At 38.4% G+C, this 17,185-nt stretch overlaps 1 long non-coding RNA gene across 2 annotated transcripts in view; it reads left to right on the forward strand.

Annotated features, from left to right (window-relative positions):
• LOC119716303 (uncharacterized) overlaps nucleotides 1–17,185 on the forward strand; it is a 71,423-nt gene that overhangs the window by 30,541 nt on the left and 23,697 nt on the right. For both annotated transcript variants that reach the window (XR_011811995.1, XR_011812003.1), the window contains one exon: nucleotides 8,758–8,870. This is a non-coding gene — a long non-coding RNA (uncharacterized lncRNA). The remainder of the gene's footprint in view (nucleotides 1–8,757; nucleotides 8,871–17,185) is intronic.

Genomic DNA, 17,185 nt, shown 5'->3' on the forward strand with positions numbered 1-17,185 from the left:
TGATGGGCTGCAGAGTCATTAGCACTGGAGGTTTTTCAGAGCAGGTTAGAGACATGCCTGGCAAGAATGATCTAGATATACTTGGTGTTATATTATAAGAAAGGGTCAGGTTGGAAATTCTCTTGACATCTTTGCCATTTTACTTTTCCATCACACTGTGAAATGTTTTATCTTCATAATGGCTGCATGTTGTCATAGAAATGACAGACTACTTGAAACATCTTATACTGTTGTGTACCGTAACACTAATTAATGATGAACGTTTACAAAATTTTGATATTAAAGTTAAAAACAGGGAAAACAAAAATGAATAAAAGAAAACAAATTCCAAACAAAACAAAGTTAGTGAGAAGGTCAAACTAAATACTTTATTTAGTCTTGGAGTTAGTTTGAAATTTTGCCAACAAGAATATTATCACAGTTGACTGGCTCCCAAGAAACATCTTGATTTTGATAAATCAGCTTTTTCCTGATAGAAAGCTGTATAATCAAAACAATATTAACCTACTCTGTTGCATCAGGAGGGCTGATATATGTTAATAACATGGGCCCCAGTTGTGTTACTCTAACTATGTAAAGAGAATGTGTTTTTAGCAAAACTTCACTTCTTGCTTGGCAGGCTGGGGATGGGAAATGGTATTTGTAGTACAATCCTTCTGCTTCCAAAGCTTACATAGGGCAGTTCTAGCAGGGGAGTATCTGTGGGCAGATGAGGAGAGTTCTCCTTGCTCCTGTTGGAGTTTCAAAGCTGAAGATAACAAAATCTTGGCAGCAGCTATGGAAGCTGAGCAGCTAAGGGGAACCAGAGGAGTTATCATCTCTTTAAGTGGAATTTAGAGTGAGGGGTGATCCTGTCTCTGATAATTTCTATATGCTTGTGGAAGAAAAAGAAAAAAAAAAAAAGGCTGAAAAGTTTCAGAGAGTAAAGACCTAATTATCTCTGTCTTTTAAGCCTTGCTGCAGGTTGCATGGAAATTCCTTTGGGGTCAGAGAAATGTAATTACTGAGTAATCTGCGGGGAGATGTCATCCTATAATCACCTGATATTTGTTTACCAACAATTCTCATTAAATTTCCCTTAATTAAGTAGCAGTTGCCTTGTACTTAGGGTCCTGTGATTGAAATTGTCATTGACACTTCCTGTGAGTGAAAGCTGCTCTAGCATACAGATGTGGACCTGCTACTCCTAAAACCATATACTTTGGCCTCAAAGTGAAAGTCCTTCATATACCAAGGGATCTAATGGACCAAGGCTTCCTATATGCCTTGAGATTCTCTTGCACTTATGCGGTAGGCTTCATTTTACTGTTACTACAACCATTCCCTGGATATAACCTTGTCCTAGTCCAAATTCAGAGTCTCTGCGATGTGATAGTGTGATTCAAGGTTGTGTTTTTAAAGGGATCTGAATAAGATGATCCCACATTCTTCCTAGGAAATGGGCCATATGGTAATATTGCTGCCTAGTACCCAAGATCCTTCTGTACGGAGATGTTTTAACATCCATGAGGCAGCCTTGAGTAGTGTATGAGCAGGTGGAGGAATCCCTGAGGAAGGGGTGCCAGACCTGTGTGGCTCATTCCCTTCTACCAGTGACACTATCACAGGCGGTTGGGTTGTTACTATAACCTAGTGACACGTCATAGGCATTGAACATTTCTAACAATAAATGTAGCAAGGGAAATTGGTGAGAAAGAACTGACCAAGAGGGGGTACAGTGAAAAGCTATATTTTTGATCCAAATCCTTAAGGAAACAATAACTAAAACTTTGGGCCCCTGACTGCCTCTGCTCAAGAACTGCAGCAACAGCAACTGAGATGAACACATATTACTTATGCAGATTCTTCCGGAGAAAATATTTCTCTTCATTTGGCTACAGTAAAAAAAAAAAAAAAAACAACAACAAACCAAACCCCCCAAAAAAAGAAAAAAAAAGAAAAAAAGAAAAAAAAAAGAAGCCAGACAAGTGTGGCAGAATGTTGGACGTATAACCCCCAAAGCAAATAATTCATAATGAATACCCTATCCATTTTAATTCATTCTGTGCTGTCTCTATATGGAAGGATATCTAGAGGCCAAATACTGTTCTCCATAATGTTGGTGCAGTCCCATTGATACATTGATTTCAGGAGGTCACACCAGATTATCATAATGGCTCCTTCAGGCCGTAAAAATCTATGAATACGAAAGCATGAGAGAGAAAGTTGAGAAAAATGCAGAAAACTTAACTTTGTATTTTTGTGCAGAGGAGACGGGAGTAGAGGGACTGCAGTGTAATAGACACGGGGCCTTTTGATTTTTGGTTATGAATGTGAACACTTTTCAGGTTGGTAGCTGTTGAAAGCTGCTACTATTTGATGGCTCTGGAGTAGCTTATGTGAAACCAGCTGGCAGTCTCTGTACATTTCCTTAGAGCTAAAAGTCTGTTGAAGTCAATAAAGGGACTTTTTTTGACTTCAACAGGTCTCAAATTAGGCCCTCAGTGCAAAAACATCAAGCTGTCCACCATCTGATGCCTCCTGCATCAATTTAACCCTCACCTTTCCCCTCCTCCAACACAATCCAGTTTTATCTGACTATTTGCTTTGAAAAACAGGGAGAAACAATGACACCCTTTTAAAAGCTGGCTCTCAAATGGGTACCACTGTACAAAAAGATTGACATTCTCTAAAAACAAATGTTGCAGCAAGAACAGTTTGAATTTCCTCCATAAAAGTCTCTTAAATACCCACATCCCTTCCTCAGGGACAAGTTTTCCATAAACAGGCAACATTCCTTTGTTGTTGTTGGATTTTTAACAGTCTTGTACAGTATCTTGTCAAGATGTCATCAATACAATTGCTTTGACATTTTTAGTGCAGCATTTGGAAAGCAGGTTGGATTTTTCAGTCTGGCAAGCCAATATAAGTCAGCCTCCGATACTTAATTTCTCTATGAGATCCTTCACTTCTATTATAAACAGATCCAGCAGTTGAGAGATAAATTTCTTGGTAACAGTTTGGACTTTTTTATGAACCACCTGCAAGTTTTCTGCAAACAACATGTTTTATGGGAGCTCAAGGCAATGTTCACCCATCAAGACCTGACAGTAAGAAGTGGATGAATGAGGCCTTATCTCAGCCACACATGTAACCTTCTGTGTCCCCTGGCTTGACCTCCCTCTGCACTCATTTATGAAAATGATTCATCTTTAAAGAGCTTCCTCGCTCTGCCTGGAGGCTGTAGATCTTTCTGCACTGGACTTGTGTAGGCTGAGGTTATAAACTTCAGCACGGAAGGCATACAGAGGGGCTTAATTTTGAACATTAGAGAAAAAAATAAAAAGAATGTGTATGCTGTGTACACACTTAAAGAGGTAGGTTAAGATGCAGACAGTTAAAAATCTCTTTCTGCAAATACAGTTTCATTTATTTATTTATTTATTAATGGGGGTGACTCAAAAAAGGGGCTCCCTATCTTTTTTATTAATGCCATGTTAGATTCTTATTTAAGATCAACATATTTTTTTAAAATCTATTCACTCTAATTGTTTATGTTGCTTGCATTATGTATACATATATATATTTATATATATATTTGGTGAATAATGAGCATAAAAGAATGCAGTATTACTTCCTGGTTTTCAGACATTCAAGCAGAAATGTACCCCATATTCATTCATAAAGGAAAAAAAATAATAATAATAATAAAAAGAGCACAGTGTTTCATATTAAAATAATCTTTTAAAATAATATACATAATAATTTAGGAAGTCAGAAAGAAAAAAATAAAACAAACACCATCCTAGTGGATTTTTTTCACACTATTTCAATTTCTGCAATACTAAACTTTATTCTGTTAATGAAAAAATTCACCATGTCTCAAACTCCTTTCTGACCTTTCATTATTACAGGAAGTAAACTTCTACTCTTCTCAGAAAACCTGAACATCTGAGACTTAGCAGTAAAAATAACCTTAAAAAAATAAAACCTGTTGTCAGCTTCTGAGCTAAGTTATATGTTTGAATTTCTTGGGGTAGAATACTTTCAGTATTAGTTTAGGATTTGTCTCCTTTATATAAACAAGCTACCCAAACAGTAATCAGAAATGCTTGATCATCCACGCAGGAAAAAAAAACCCTGCATCTATACTTGGAGATCATTTAAGCCTGAGCACATTTATTCAGCTGGGCTGAAGTTGTGTTAAAGCCTGATTCCATTTTGCTTGGAGTTGAAACCTGTTCTTTGGGGCATGTATGAGCAAATGTTACTTCAGTAGAGATAGTCCAGATAAACCTTATCACCACAAGCAAGCACGACAAAGAGACACAAAATCCACGAGAGTCTAAGAGGAAAGCTCTTGAGCTTGTCCTCAGAGAGATGCAGGTCACAAGCAGATCATGCCCATATGGATGGGACTTTGCTGTGTGAATGCTTGTCTTCAGGCTAGGTAGAACTAGCAGCCAATAACTGGGATGTTACTGAGGAAAAGCAAATCCCTGGAGATGTTGCTGAGACTATTGAAAGATATTGGACGTGAGACTGAGAGCAAATCAGTAGCAGGGAAAGTATCTGCTCTCACTGACTGTCTTCACAGTAATCATATTTCTCCCCACAAATACATACTCTATGACAAAAACAAAATTCTAAATCTCACAGCATAATATAAAGGAGCTTTAGCTAGTTATTCTGGGAGAAAGAAGAAGATTATGGGAATATTATAACTATCTTGCAGTCAGGCAATATGAATCCTAGAAATTCATAATTTATGTTAAAAAATATCCTGACATCTTTTGGTAAAGGAAAGAAGTTCCCTCATACTATCTCTGTTCTGAAGTGACACAGTGGACTAAACATACTGTTGTGCTGGGGTGTTTATCATTCTAGAGTAAATAGGACATGTGATACATCCATATGTACTGCAGCACTTTTTAGCTCAGAAAATGTCACAGTCATAACACTAATTCCTTTCACTAGCTGATCAGGAGGTATCTAAACTCATGCTGTTTTTTTTTTTTTTGTTTTGTTTTTTTAATTTAGTTACAATTTAGTTATGTTCCTCTACATGACTGAAGTTCTATAAATCCTGATTTAATGGTATTCACAGCCTTTATATCCTATTGGTTGTGGTGACAACACTGGCCATTAGCTCAGGGAGCTTTTCTTACTCTCCCTTGATTATTTATCAATGTATTTATACAGTGTACTTCCAACATCTCTAATCCTTTGTTGCTGAGTATTTTTTTTAAGTGAACAAGCCATGTTCAGACATGTTATATTGATGCCAAATTGATAGTGACACTAAAGACAGATGGAAAATAACTGATATGCCTATGTAGGATAGTGCATTGGACTGCGGTCATATCATCTGGGGTTCTGCAAGCTCTATAACTACTTTAATGTCAGTTCTCTGTTTTTCACCAGAGTTAGTTCAACCAGATGTAAACCCTCTCTCCTTTGCCCCTTAGACCTCCCTTTTGTCTCCTCTTTTGAAGTACTCACTTTGTCTCTCTGATCATCCAAGTAGCCCTCCTCTATGTCATTTAATCTATAGCCATGCTGCTAAACATAAAGTGGCTGTACATGTTCAGAATGTCCAAGTGAAGTTGTCTTTAAATATGCAATGCCAGCTATTTTTTTCCCACCCTCATAAATCACTGAGGAGCTTTAATAGTTTTTGTTGAAACCTGGTGAAGCTGAAGGTACTTTAGGTGGGGTTTGTAGCTTTTTTTTTTTCTTTTTTTTTTTTTTCTTTTTTTTCAGCTTCTTCTTGATAAGTCTGCAAATACCACCAATTGATCAGAGGAAGCCTGGTTTATTTGGGGAACATCTGTCCTTGGCACATAGCTTTGAGGGTTAGTAGTCGAATACAAAAGTCTTATGACTATGTTTAAGGTACTTGATTAAGCATAATTAATACGCTTAAGAGGAGGGAAGATTGAACACAATTTGATTCAACTAGTCCCTGGGAAGAGCTGAATGTCAGCTTGGGGGAGTGAGGGGTAGAGACAGACAGACGGCAGAGCTCTCATCTGTAAAAGATAATAAACAGCATGCCTGAGGAACAAGGAGGTTGCCAGCTTTAGTAGATCAAATGTATGCGAGCTGGGTTAAATAAAGTAAACAGATTCAGATAGGCTGCAGGTATTAAAGATCCTGGATACAAATGAATAAGGATTAAAGCTCCTATTCTGTTCTATTATTTTCTATTCTAATCTATTCTAGCTCTTCTCTCACTGGTGTGGTATCAAAGATCCACATCTACCAAAAGACTTACATATCACAGCACTGAATTTAGTAGCTTCTAATTCTCAGGATCTTTGTTGATAGTGTGTTGCCCAATTTAAACATGTAAGCTTCTCATGAAATATGTGAGGAAGAGAATCAAGCATCTAAAGAAAGGGTTTAGCACGTAGCAGCACAAGGCAAAAGCCCAGTCTGATGGAGGAAAAGCCAAGGATAGGTGTGAGGCTTTGTGCTCTCTTCTCATTAGGTAGGCAGGTGCCTGGCTCCAGATTGGATGGAGATACCATCCTTCATTCAGGTTTTATGGCTTGCTTATCAGTCCATGGACTATGTCTCCAATAGCCATTTAAAATATTTGGTATCTTAGTGTCTCTTTTCTGATCTTCACAGTTTTACTAGAAAAGGTCTGCCTCTCCCCATTGAATGGACTAAAAATTAAAATACAGAGACACTCTGTCTCATTTGGACATTTCATCCAAAGAAGGAGCTCAGAAGCTACTGATGACAAGACTAATCTCTGCATTTTCATCTTCAGTATTTTCTCTGGAGGTGAAAAATCTCGGTCCAGCTCCCTCCCTGCCCGTTAAAAATGTTGAGGTTTTGAATTGGGGTCATTCGTGGACCAGTTATGCATTTAATCAGTCAACTATTGAGATTACCTGCCCAAAGGTTCAGTTATCTTCTTTATTAAGAAGATAACTGAACAATTTCCCTATCTTCCTGCCTCTAGATGCTGATTTCCCCACAGTCATAGAAATCTAGGATTGTGCTTGTGCGAGGCCAAGATCTGGAGCCCTAGAGCACTGAAAAATTTGGAAGTGATTTCCAACACCATACAAAGTGACCCTCTCTGTTCCAAAATCATGATAGTTTTGCTCAGTGGCTAATTTCAATGTTTGCAAAGCTACACAAAAAGATCTTGCAATACCTTTGAACCACCTCATTCTGAGTTTGCACTAACAATCTTCTGAGTGCTGCTTGGCAGTAGGAATTACATGACAGAAAGGGCAGCAGCCACAGGGCTTTTTTGGGGGCACAGAGATAGTTCCTGGTTGTTTCAGGAATATCAGACCTGAACCACAGGAAGAAACTGGATGGCCACTGAATGTATTTCCTATGCCTGATCACCATGCAGACTTGAATTTCCACCCTATTTTTTTTTAAGGGAGCTTCCTCTGATCATCCAAACTTTCTTATTTATTGGCATGATGACAGCATGCCAGTGGCAAGACAACTCCCTCCAGGAGTTCCCATCATTTGGAGAACAGCTTCCTCTCTCTCCACCTACTGCAGCTATTAAGCACATTCAATATACACGCAGGCATGCATGCACTAAAATGCTTAGGTGAACTCAAGGAGCAGCCAACTCTGAATACAAAGCAAGCCTCCAAATAATAATACCTGTAGAGCCTGAAGAGTTGCCTTCCTTGCCCAAAAGGCTTTTTAGAGGTGCTGGGAAGGAAGGGAAATGGCTTTTGAAACCCCAGGATAAGTCCTGCTGTGGAGATTGTCATTTTTTTGAGTGCCTCCACTATGTTGGGGTGACCAATATGGGATACCTGCAATAAGCCTGAAGCTAAACTTCCTCTCCAGCTGTTAGATCCCTTGGGCTGGGGGTGTACATCACTCAGCTACACTTAATTTTGTGGTAGCTCTCTGAGTCCCCACCACCACTGTGTTAATTTAGCCCAGAAAAATGGTTAAGCCTGAGGGACCAAGGGATTGGCTAACAAGACATTTAGCCTTTGCAGATGCAGGAGTATTCTAGTGCAGGATAGGACTTGTTCCTGCATTAACTCTCCTCTAACCTGGCCACTACAAATCAGTAGGAGTGAAGGGGGATATTTCTACCTCCAAGGCTTGGTCAAATGGAGGGTTTACCACTTAGAGCACCAAGATGTATTTTGCAAGATGGAGGCACTTTTTACTGACTTTTCTCTGCTTTTCCTCATTACCAGACTAACGTCTAGCTGAGGAGGCACTGCTAAGCTTGCCAAATGCCAGAAGTAATTGGATAAAAAGCTTTATTGGGGGATTTCCCAGCCAGTTTTCACATAGCCAAGCATCCCAAATTATGTGTGTGTTCTACTCCTGAATCATTAAATATTTAGGACTGGTGTGGTTATTTGGGCAGCTAGTTAGCTCAGAGAGGTAAAGAGCTGAGGCTGGCACCTCACGTCTTTCACACATGCCTACCTGCATCACCAGTCTGAACACCATGAAGAGAAAGGACTCTGGGAGGCCACAGCACCATACTCTCCCAGAGCCAGCCACCCAGCTTCAATTTTCTGTACCTTCCAGGCAAAAAATTGGGAAGCTAAACTGTCTCAAAATAAAATTATTTAGCAGTACACCCTTTTTCAGATTACTGTTCTCAGACAAAGAACATTAAGAAGGGAATGGTACGTAGGTCTACCAATAGCCATCACTTGATATACTCCCTGGATAAGACAGCTGTATGAAGTTAGGGCATATAAAAAGTTGTATCAGCTGTACAAGGACCCATCTAACCCATTTACCTCTTTCTGACAGGGCCCAACAATGAATGCATGCTTGGGGAAGAATAAATAGAGCCAAGTGAGACTTCCTCGGAACACTCTCCCAACATCAAGAGATTTGCATTTCAGCATCTTCCAGAGCCAGAGGTAATGTCTTTGTATTTAATAGTTCCTGATGAATTTTTCTTTCATGAACTTGTCCATTACTTTTTGAACCCATGTAAATTTACAGCATCCACAACATCTTGTGGCAAGGAGCTCCACAGCTTAATTATGCACTATATGAAGAATCATTTCCCTTTGTTTGTTTTGAACCCGCCTCCTCCTTGTTTTATTTGATGTCCCCTTGCTCCTGTTTTGGAAGAGACAGTGAACAATTGCTGTCAATTTCCATTCCTCTTTGATTTCTTAGACCTCTGTCATCTACACCTCATGCACAATCTGGTCCTTAATGAGCAATCTAAGGTTATCATACTACCTCTTGATGGTTTAAAATTATTCCTCCCCACCTAATGAGAATTCACATTGGTCTGAGAAAAGTGAAAGGATTTTTAGAATGAGGAAGAATAAATGTCTGGGTGGATTTGTAATATCAGTAACCATCACTATTTACAGGGAGCAATCTTTGATCTGCGGGTATTTGGGAAATTCCTCTCAACCGTCTGTCTGAGGAATTATGAGGGAGTTCCCTGTCTTGCAAGTATGCTGCAAAAGCAATCAGAGGATAATACTACATCTAAATCTGCTTATCAAAACCACTATCAGGAAGAGATGACAAAAATATACTATATGTTTACTGAAAGATCAGTTCTCTTTGTTAACTTTTGGTTCAAATTATATAGCCAGTAGACACTTAACGTGTTATCTCATTGAGATATCAGTGATACTGTATTACAACATTACAGAGAGCTTTATAGACTAGTGACAAGAAGCTGAGAGTTTCTCAACTGACATATAATTATCTAATGTGCTTGATGTGCCAAAAATTGCGGCTCTGGATGGATGAACTGAAAGTACAGAAAGAGAAACAGAAAATACCTGAAGCATTTGGTTGGAAGGAGGAAAAGGTAATCTTTATAACAGAGTTTGTTTCTTGTTTGGAGTATCTATGGAAAACAATAAATAACTACCAGAATTTTCATTTAATAATAAATGACTTTAATCTGTAGAAGTACTCATCAGATTATGTTTAGCATGTATTTCATTGCCTTGCTTGATGAAGGTCTGAGTGGTTCACTTTCAGAAAGCCAGTCTATTCATTCATTCCGAGGTTCATAAACTATAAACAATTTCTGACAGCAAAAATTTAAATAGTGTCCAAACAATTTCAGGTTTTGGAGTCTTTGGAGGAGCTCTGAATGAAAGTGGAAACATATAAAAGGTTCAGCTTTGGACTGTGCTTTGTGGTCAGTCATCTAAGTGGTTTAGCTAACTGCTAGTCTGGGGGGTCTGTTTTTAACACCAAATAATTGCATATTCCAGTCTGTCTCATGTGATGTGCTCACAGGCTACCTCTTTCTGATTAATTGTTATACCGAAAATTCAGAAAGATTCCAAGAAACAGTTGGAAGTATTTCCAGTTAGCTGGGGAAGGGAAAGGAATGAGAGAGAAATATAGACAATAAAAGGAAAAAAAGAAGGGTGGGAAGGATATATATACCCTTCTTGTTTTCTTTTGCTTCTCTCTCTCTCTCTCTCTCTCTGTATATTATATATATATATATATATATATTTTTTTTTTTTTTTTGAGATCTAAACTTATTTTTACTTAGCTAAATCAACAATAGGTTTTCAAGAAAAGAGAAGATGGATAGTTAGTTTTCCTTCCTGAAAGTCGCTATAATTTTTTTTTCTGACACTTTTGGACCTCGTCAATGATAGAGAAAAGAATCCTATTCTATATAAACTAGAAGGTTGATCCAGGAGTTCAGTGTTTACTGTCCTGCAGGAGAATGACCTTTATCTCGATGATCATCAACTTAGAGCGAATATGAAACCCAGATTCACAAACGTTTTCAAAGATGTATCCCCACTTAATCTGTACACATAAACACAGTCAGAGGTCTGTGCTCAAACCTGACGGATTATTTTAAATGAAAAAAAAAAAAAGTTTTTAATTTTTTAAACTAATCTTGAATGATCCAAAATCCAAAATTAAAATTTAAATTGCTCACGTCTATGACAAGCCATTGCAGAGATGCAATTTATTTTGTATTCCATTTTATATGGAGACATGTTCATGTGGCTGTAATTCTGTCTGTATCAAATCAACTTTCTCTCCAAGTTTGATAGAACATAGTCATCATTTAGAAAAATTTATTCATGCATTACAGACATAGAAAAGAACCTGACTTGGCTTATGTCTTGTTGTGAGACAACTGTCCATTATGTTGGATTGTCCTGTTCTTGTACTGCCCCTTCTGTATCCATATAGAATGCCTTTTCATTACCACTTGTCTTCTGCTTTGATTGCAAGCTTTCTGGAACTGAGTCTTCCTTTTTACTCTGTTTCTCTTTTTTAGTACCCAGCAACCTGAGACCAACTTTTATTTATGACATGCTCAAGGACTCCTGGACTCTTAAGTTTGCAACTCCTAAACATTACACACATACAGATAGTAAATAATAGACACTAAATAATAACACCACTAAGAACATCTTGGTCCATTCAACTTGCTCATCCTTCCACACCATTGGAAGATGAGAGACTGACTCTCCTGAGTCTCTGACACTTCAGTGGGAAAGTTCCAGTTTTCTTTCTCCTTTTCTCTGTTTCTCCCTTTATCCCTCTCTCCCTTTCTTTCTCTCTTTCTCCCTTTCTCCGATCTTCCCTTTCTCCTTTTCTCTTTTTTCTCCTTTCCTCCTTTTAATTCTTTCTTTTTCAGACATGCATAATTCTGGAAAATTGTCTTCATTTTTTTTTTTTTTTTCCCCTCAGGTTTCTCCAGCTGTTTATCTTTCTTTCATTCATTTCAGTAAAGTTTGTGTACTCAAATCAGGTATGAGTAAAATGATACACTTTTACCTTACAGATAAAAATGAATCAACTTTTTGCTCTGCTTATTAGGCAAGAAGCAAAGGGAGGGAAAAACATATTGCATTTTTAACTACATCTTTTCCCTTAATTACAACTTGAGAATGAAAATAAATTCAGCTGCTAGGCAAACAATTATCTTTTTGTGAAATTCTTTATCTTCATTAGTGCTAAGGTACTTTCTGTTCATCAGACCACCAGCTTTTCACAAGTTCCATAAAAGTATTTCTTAAGGGCCCAGCTCTACCAAACCCATAGCTAGCTGAGCTGGAGGGAGTGGGGCAGACCTATTACATGATGTAATTAGTAGGCAGAACAGCAGTTCTTATCCTTCTGGGCCAACATACCTCATAGGAATCACAGCAAAAGTTAGCAGAAGCCTTGTTGCATACAAGGTTAGAAGAGGATGAATTTAAGTTAAAATAGCCCTGAGACAGTTCTTGTTCCTATTTTGGCAGAGGGTCATCAAGAATTTGGGGTGCTCTGTGGTCTACAGGTATCTCTATTTCCCACAGTGTTCAATGTGTGATTTTCAATGTCTCCTAGGTTTTAAACTGTCTCCAAAAGTCAGTTCTATCACTCTGGCACAGCATTTCAGGTAAAAATGGGGAAAAAATACATTTTTTGTTGAATCATGGATGTTCTTTCATGGACACTTAACCAGATTTTCTGTGATAAAAGGGCCAGCCCAGGTGTAGGGAAAATGTTTTGTGCTAGGGTCACTTTCTTGCCCATGAAGCTTCAATTTGCATGAAGAGCTGGGGAGAAGGGAGTTCTGGATGCAACAGACCAGTCTGGCTGAGTCTCTTGGAGCTTCACTGCAATACTTTGCAAACCCACTCCTTCTTGTTTACTCAGTAATTGCTTCTGCCATTACTTTCCAGTTAAGAGGAAGGGAAAAGAAAAGGTAATGTGACCTTTGGTATTTTGAAATAACATGATAACTATGCACATCTTCAAAGGAACAGGATGGCTGAAGAACAGCTGGGGATGGTGGTGGGAACAGCCTCCCCCTAACATTCAGGACTGGTGGAGGAACCAGAAGAACCTGCAGAGCTCGTGAGAAGCAGTGGGGAAAACTAGGAGTGGCCAGAGCAAACTCATTGTCCCCTTTCATTATATCTGAGATTGACCTTTATTAGTTGCCTGTGGGTATGGAATGGGCTGAGCTGAAGCTCTTCAGAGGAGGCAAAACCCAAGAACCCATGCAAAGCATGGAAAATGAGGAGAGAGGGTGAAGAGGAAAGCCAAAAGGAGATTGCACTGAGTGCTGATGGTTCTCCCTTTAGGGCCTGTTTAACCAGACACTAAGCAGTTTTAAAAGGACTCAGCCTTCCAACACTTAGTTTTCCAAGACCAGGAAAGGATTATCATTCCTCTTTGTGTGAAATGGGAATGATGGAGTAGAAAGCATCTGAATGCCTTTGAGGATGCTGGTCAGAGAAATTAAACTGCAATTATCCATCAGAATAATTTCTTAATGGAAATGGAAGATTTCTGCAAGATATATCTATTCTGGAGGGAAAAAAAAAAAAAAAAAAAGACTTTTTATCTGAAAATCAGACAATCCAAATAAAATATTTGGATTATCAATAAAAAAATAAAAAAAATACATTAATTTATTAATTTCACTCAAAATCTATTTCAGGCATAGTAGTAAGAAAAGAAATATTTTTAGCAAGGGTGGAAGAAACCAAAACATGCTTATTTGACTTCAGGTTTCTATACTAACTTTGAAAGCTGTTGACAGAAAACAACCATGGAAGTAAACATAAAAAAGCAAAATTCATAAGTTGTTGCCCTCTGGAAAAATCTTATGAGACATCACAACTAGCATCAATCAGTTCCCTTCCCAGTGTGATCATGTAAAATCTTTGATTACCAAAAATTCTGTTCTTATGAAAAGATGGCCCATGCATGAAGATTTTGGCCAAACAGAGGGTTCCCATATGGATCTCTTCTGTTGTGGTCCATGTGATCTTTATGTGAAGCTCAGAGAAAATTTCTGATTATTGTTTTGTGGAACTCCTCACATGATCCTTAGCTTGATGTCTGCTCTCTTCTCTTGCTCAGAGAAGTTTCCCCATCCCTGGAAGTGTTCAAGGCCAGGCTGAATGGGGCTTTGAGTAACCTGGTCTAGTGGGAGGTGTCCCTACCTGAGGCAGGGGGATTGGAATTAGATGGTCTTTAAGGTCCCTTCCAATCCAAGCCACTTTATGATTCTATGATTTTATGATTCTCACAGTGCTGCATGAACAAATCCTGAGACTAAGCGTAACATAATACATCTCATATTAGGCTTGTGATAGATTATAATTGAATTTATGATACTCACTGTCTTGGATTCATTGAGTCTGTATTCTGTCTTTCATCTCTTTATGGTGCTAAGAAAGGCTGAAGGTTTATGCAGTGAGTCCAGCATTTCTTCCTTAAGCATAGGAAAGGGGATGGTGGAAGATGAAAATACCCTTGACTCCTTCCAATATGTTCTCCTGTTTCTTTTTTCTTCCCCTCCATTTTGCTGTGCATTTCTGGTTGCAGCTGGAACAGGGCAAGGCAGATGAGTGCCAACATTTGATGCTTGAAATCACCCAACAACAGAAGGGTATTGCCTTCCAATGGCTATAGAGATACTGTATAGCACTCATAATCATATATATATATATATATATATATATTGTTCAGGAAGAAAAATCCTCCACCCCTTCTTTTGAAGCAGATGTAAACATAGCTGGTCTGCTCAGATAGGGGTGTCAAGGATGACCTGGAAATTGAGCTTGAATATGTACATTAAAAAAAATAAAATATTAAAATAAATGAAGCAAGTGATGCTAATAATTTAAAACAGTGCATTAATTACATAATAATAAGAAAAAGCCATCTAAACAAATATTTTGCATCACTGGAAATAACTAATTGCTTTGAGCAAGACTCACTTTCGATGTAAGAAGAATTTGGCAACCTGGAGTCCCCTCAGCACTGGGGTTGCAGACATAATGTGCCTGCAGCTCCCTTCAGAGCAGCTGCCATGACCTCCAGGTACATTCAGGACCTCTGAGATTACAGTTGGCCACTTTGAAGGTGGAGAAGCCTCACTCTGTTGTCCTTCCCTGGGGGAATGTAGGGACATTTGTGGTACAAGTTGGATGTCTTGCATGCATGGTTATAATTATTTGCTAATAATGATAATAAAAAAGAGCACAAACTGCTCTCTCATTCTCACACTTTTATGTCGTCCTCTTGACATATTTTAAAAACATGAAGGAATGAAGTTTCACAAGAGCCCTGGGAGGTAGGGAACTGACCCCTGAAAGGGAGGCCTCCTGCTATAAGGCAACAGCTAGGAAAGGTGTCAGGATGGAGGTTTGTTTCTGGGGCAAGGTAATCATTGTTTTGGGAAACCTGACAACTGTGCCGGAGGAAAGAGGCTGATGGTGCACGGACATGTGTGGGCAAGCTCCCCGCTGACAGGGGAGAGCTTCCAGTGTCGGCACCCGAATCCAACCATCAATCATGCTGAAGCCATATGTACATAGCAAGCACTCTGCGACCAGACAGAGGCGGCACATGATGCAATGGGCACAGGTGTGCAGCAGACACCAGGGAAAGGCAGCAGGGCTTTGCATACATAAAGCGTCTTTCCTCTGAAGTTCTCAAGGCGATTTGCAAGCATTAATTAATTCTCACAACGCCCAGGGATGGTAGGCAAGGCAGTGTCACTGGCAAATTAATTTCATAGGTAGTGTCTTTGATATCACATGCTCATGTGCTCACTGCATAGGATTTGATGTATTATATTATTTCCCCAACACACCTGCTGCCCTTCAGCTCTTCTATGCTTTGCAGCATCCTGGATGAATTTATTATTATTGCTATTATTATTTTGTTGTCGTAACTACTATTATTAGTGTTATTATGGTAGGGCTGGTGCTATGAAGTGGATATATACATCCGAAGAGAAAGTCATTGCCCCAGAGAGCTCATAATCTAAACACACAAGATCCGTATTTGTGCAAGTCCATGCTTGCACTCCAAGAATGTTTGCTTTAAAACACCTCAGTAAAGTTTGCACTAGGATTGACAAAGATTGGTCTGTCTGCATTTTTTTTTAAATTTAATTTAATTTAATTTTTTTTTTAATGCATTCTGCATTTAATCTGTCTGTGATATAAATTGATTGGTCATGAAAATGTTCTCACCTAAAGACCTCTTGTGCTGAGAGTCTACAGCAAAGCCATCTGAGAACTCAGTGTATTCAGGCTGGGTTGACACCAAGGAAACACATTGTGTATACAGAGCATTGAATCATATAGATATTTTTTTTTTTTTCCATAAGCAAAGTCCTCAGAGAAAGTTATCAATATTAGTTTTGTTTTTTCTTTTTTTTTTTTTTTTTTTTTTCCTTTTTTTTTTCTTTTTCACTTTTGGAATGACCTTAACGGAAACAGAGAGGAAAATTATGGAGGTAATTTTTTTTTCTTAATAATTGAAACTAGAAGGAAATGGAAATTCAGTCAGATTAATCTGGAATTTACCAGTCCACCATTCAGTGGCTTTGGGCATTTAAAGGCGTACTTCAAAGCTTGTTTCTTCCTTCCTTCCCTGTTTCCTTCTTTTTTATTTATTTTTTTCTTTTTTTTTTTCTTTTTATCTAGTCCCCTGTCAGGTGATCCCAGCTAGGAGATACAGATTGTTTCCCTAGATGGCCTAAGGCATGCATAAAAAAAAATCCACTTTCATACCTCTTTATAGGTACTGATATATCAGTGCTTTCTTATGTGTGACATAAATATTTATCTACCAGATAACAGAATGCAAGTGCCATGGTTTACAGCAATGCAGAGCTGACCTTCAGTTTGGAATTCACTTTTCTTCTGTAATTTATACCATGGGTTAACCTTGCACTTTGTCTTTTCTATCTGTGCCCTAAGGAAAAGCAAGTAGTCCAATGTCAGTTCAATGTAGTCTGGATTCTGAGTCATATCTGTTTTGAGATTATTCTGTTTGGTTTATTGGGCCTTGAACTTTAGAGAAGAAAGAGACTTACTTGATAGCATTGTATTTATGGGGATATTGCACTATTTTTTCATATGATATTCTGTAATCTGGTAGAGTGTTGATGTTAACATGGCTTTCATTCAGGCCAAGTCTTTGAATTGGAGACTAGGCTTTTTGGCAGCCTTAACCTCCTTCTGTCATTACAAATCGTTAGATTGTTTGTCTAGATGGTGAATAATACAGGTGTGAGTATGCTCCCTTGTGGTAAGCCATTTTGTTGTCACATCATTTACTCCATTTCTTGCAAAGTTTATCATGAAATCATTTGTTTTCTAATAAAGATTATATCAGTCACACTCCGTGATGATCTTTCAGTATGATAAGCATTTTGGCAGGGTGTCCCAGTAGCACAGGCAAGAAAAGGAAGCAG

The sequence above is a fragment of the Anas platyrhynchos genome, chromosome 1 (genome assembly GCF_047663525.1).
Source record: "Anas platyrhynchos isolate ZD024472 breed Pekin duck chromosome 1, IASCAAS_PekinDuck_T2T, whole genome shotgun sequence".
Classification (NCBI taxonomy): domain Eukaryota; kingdom Metazoa; phylum Chordata; class Aves; order Anseriformes; family Anatidae; genus Anas; species Anas platyrhynchos.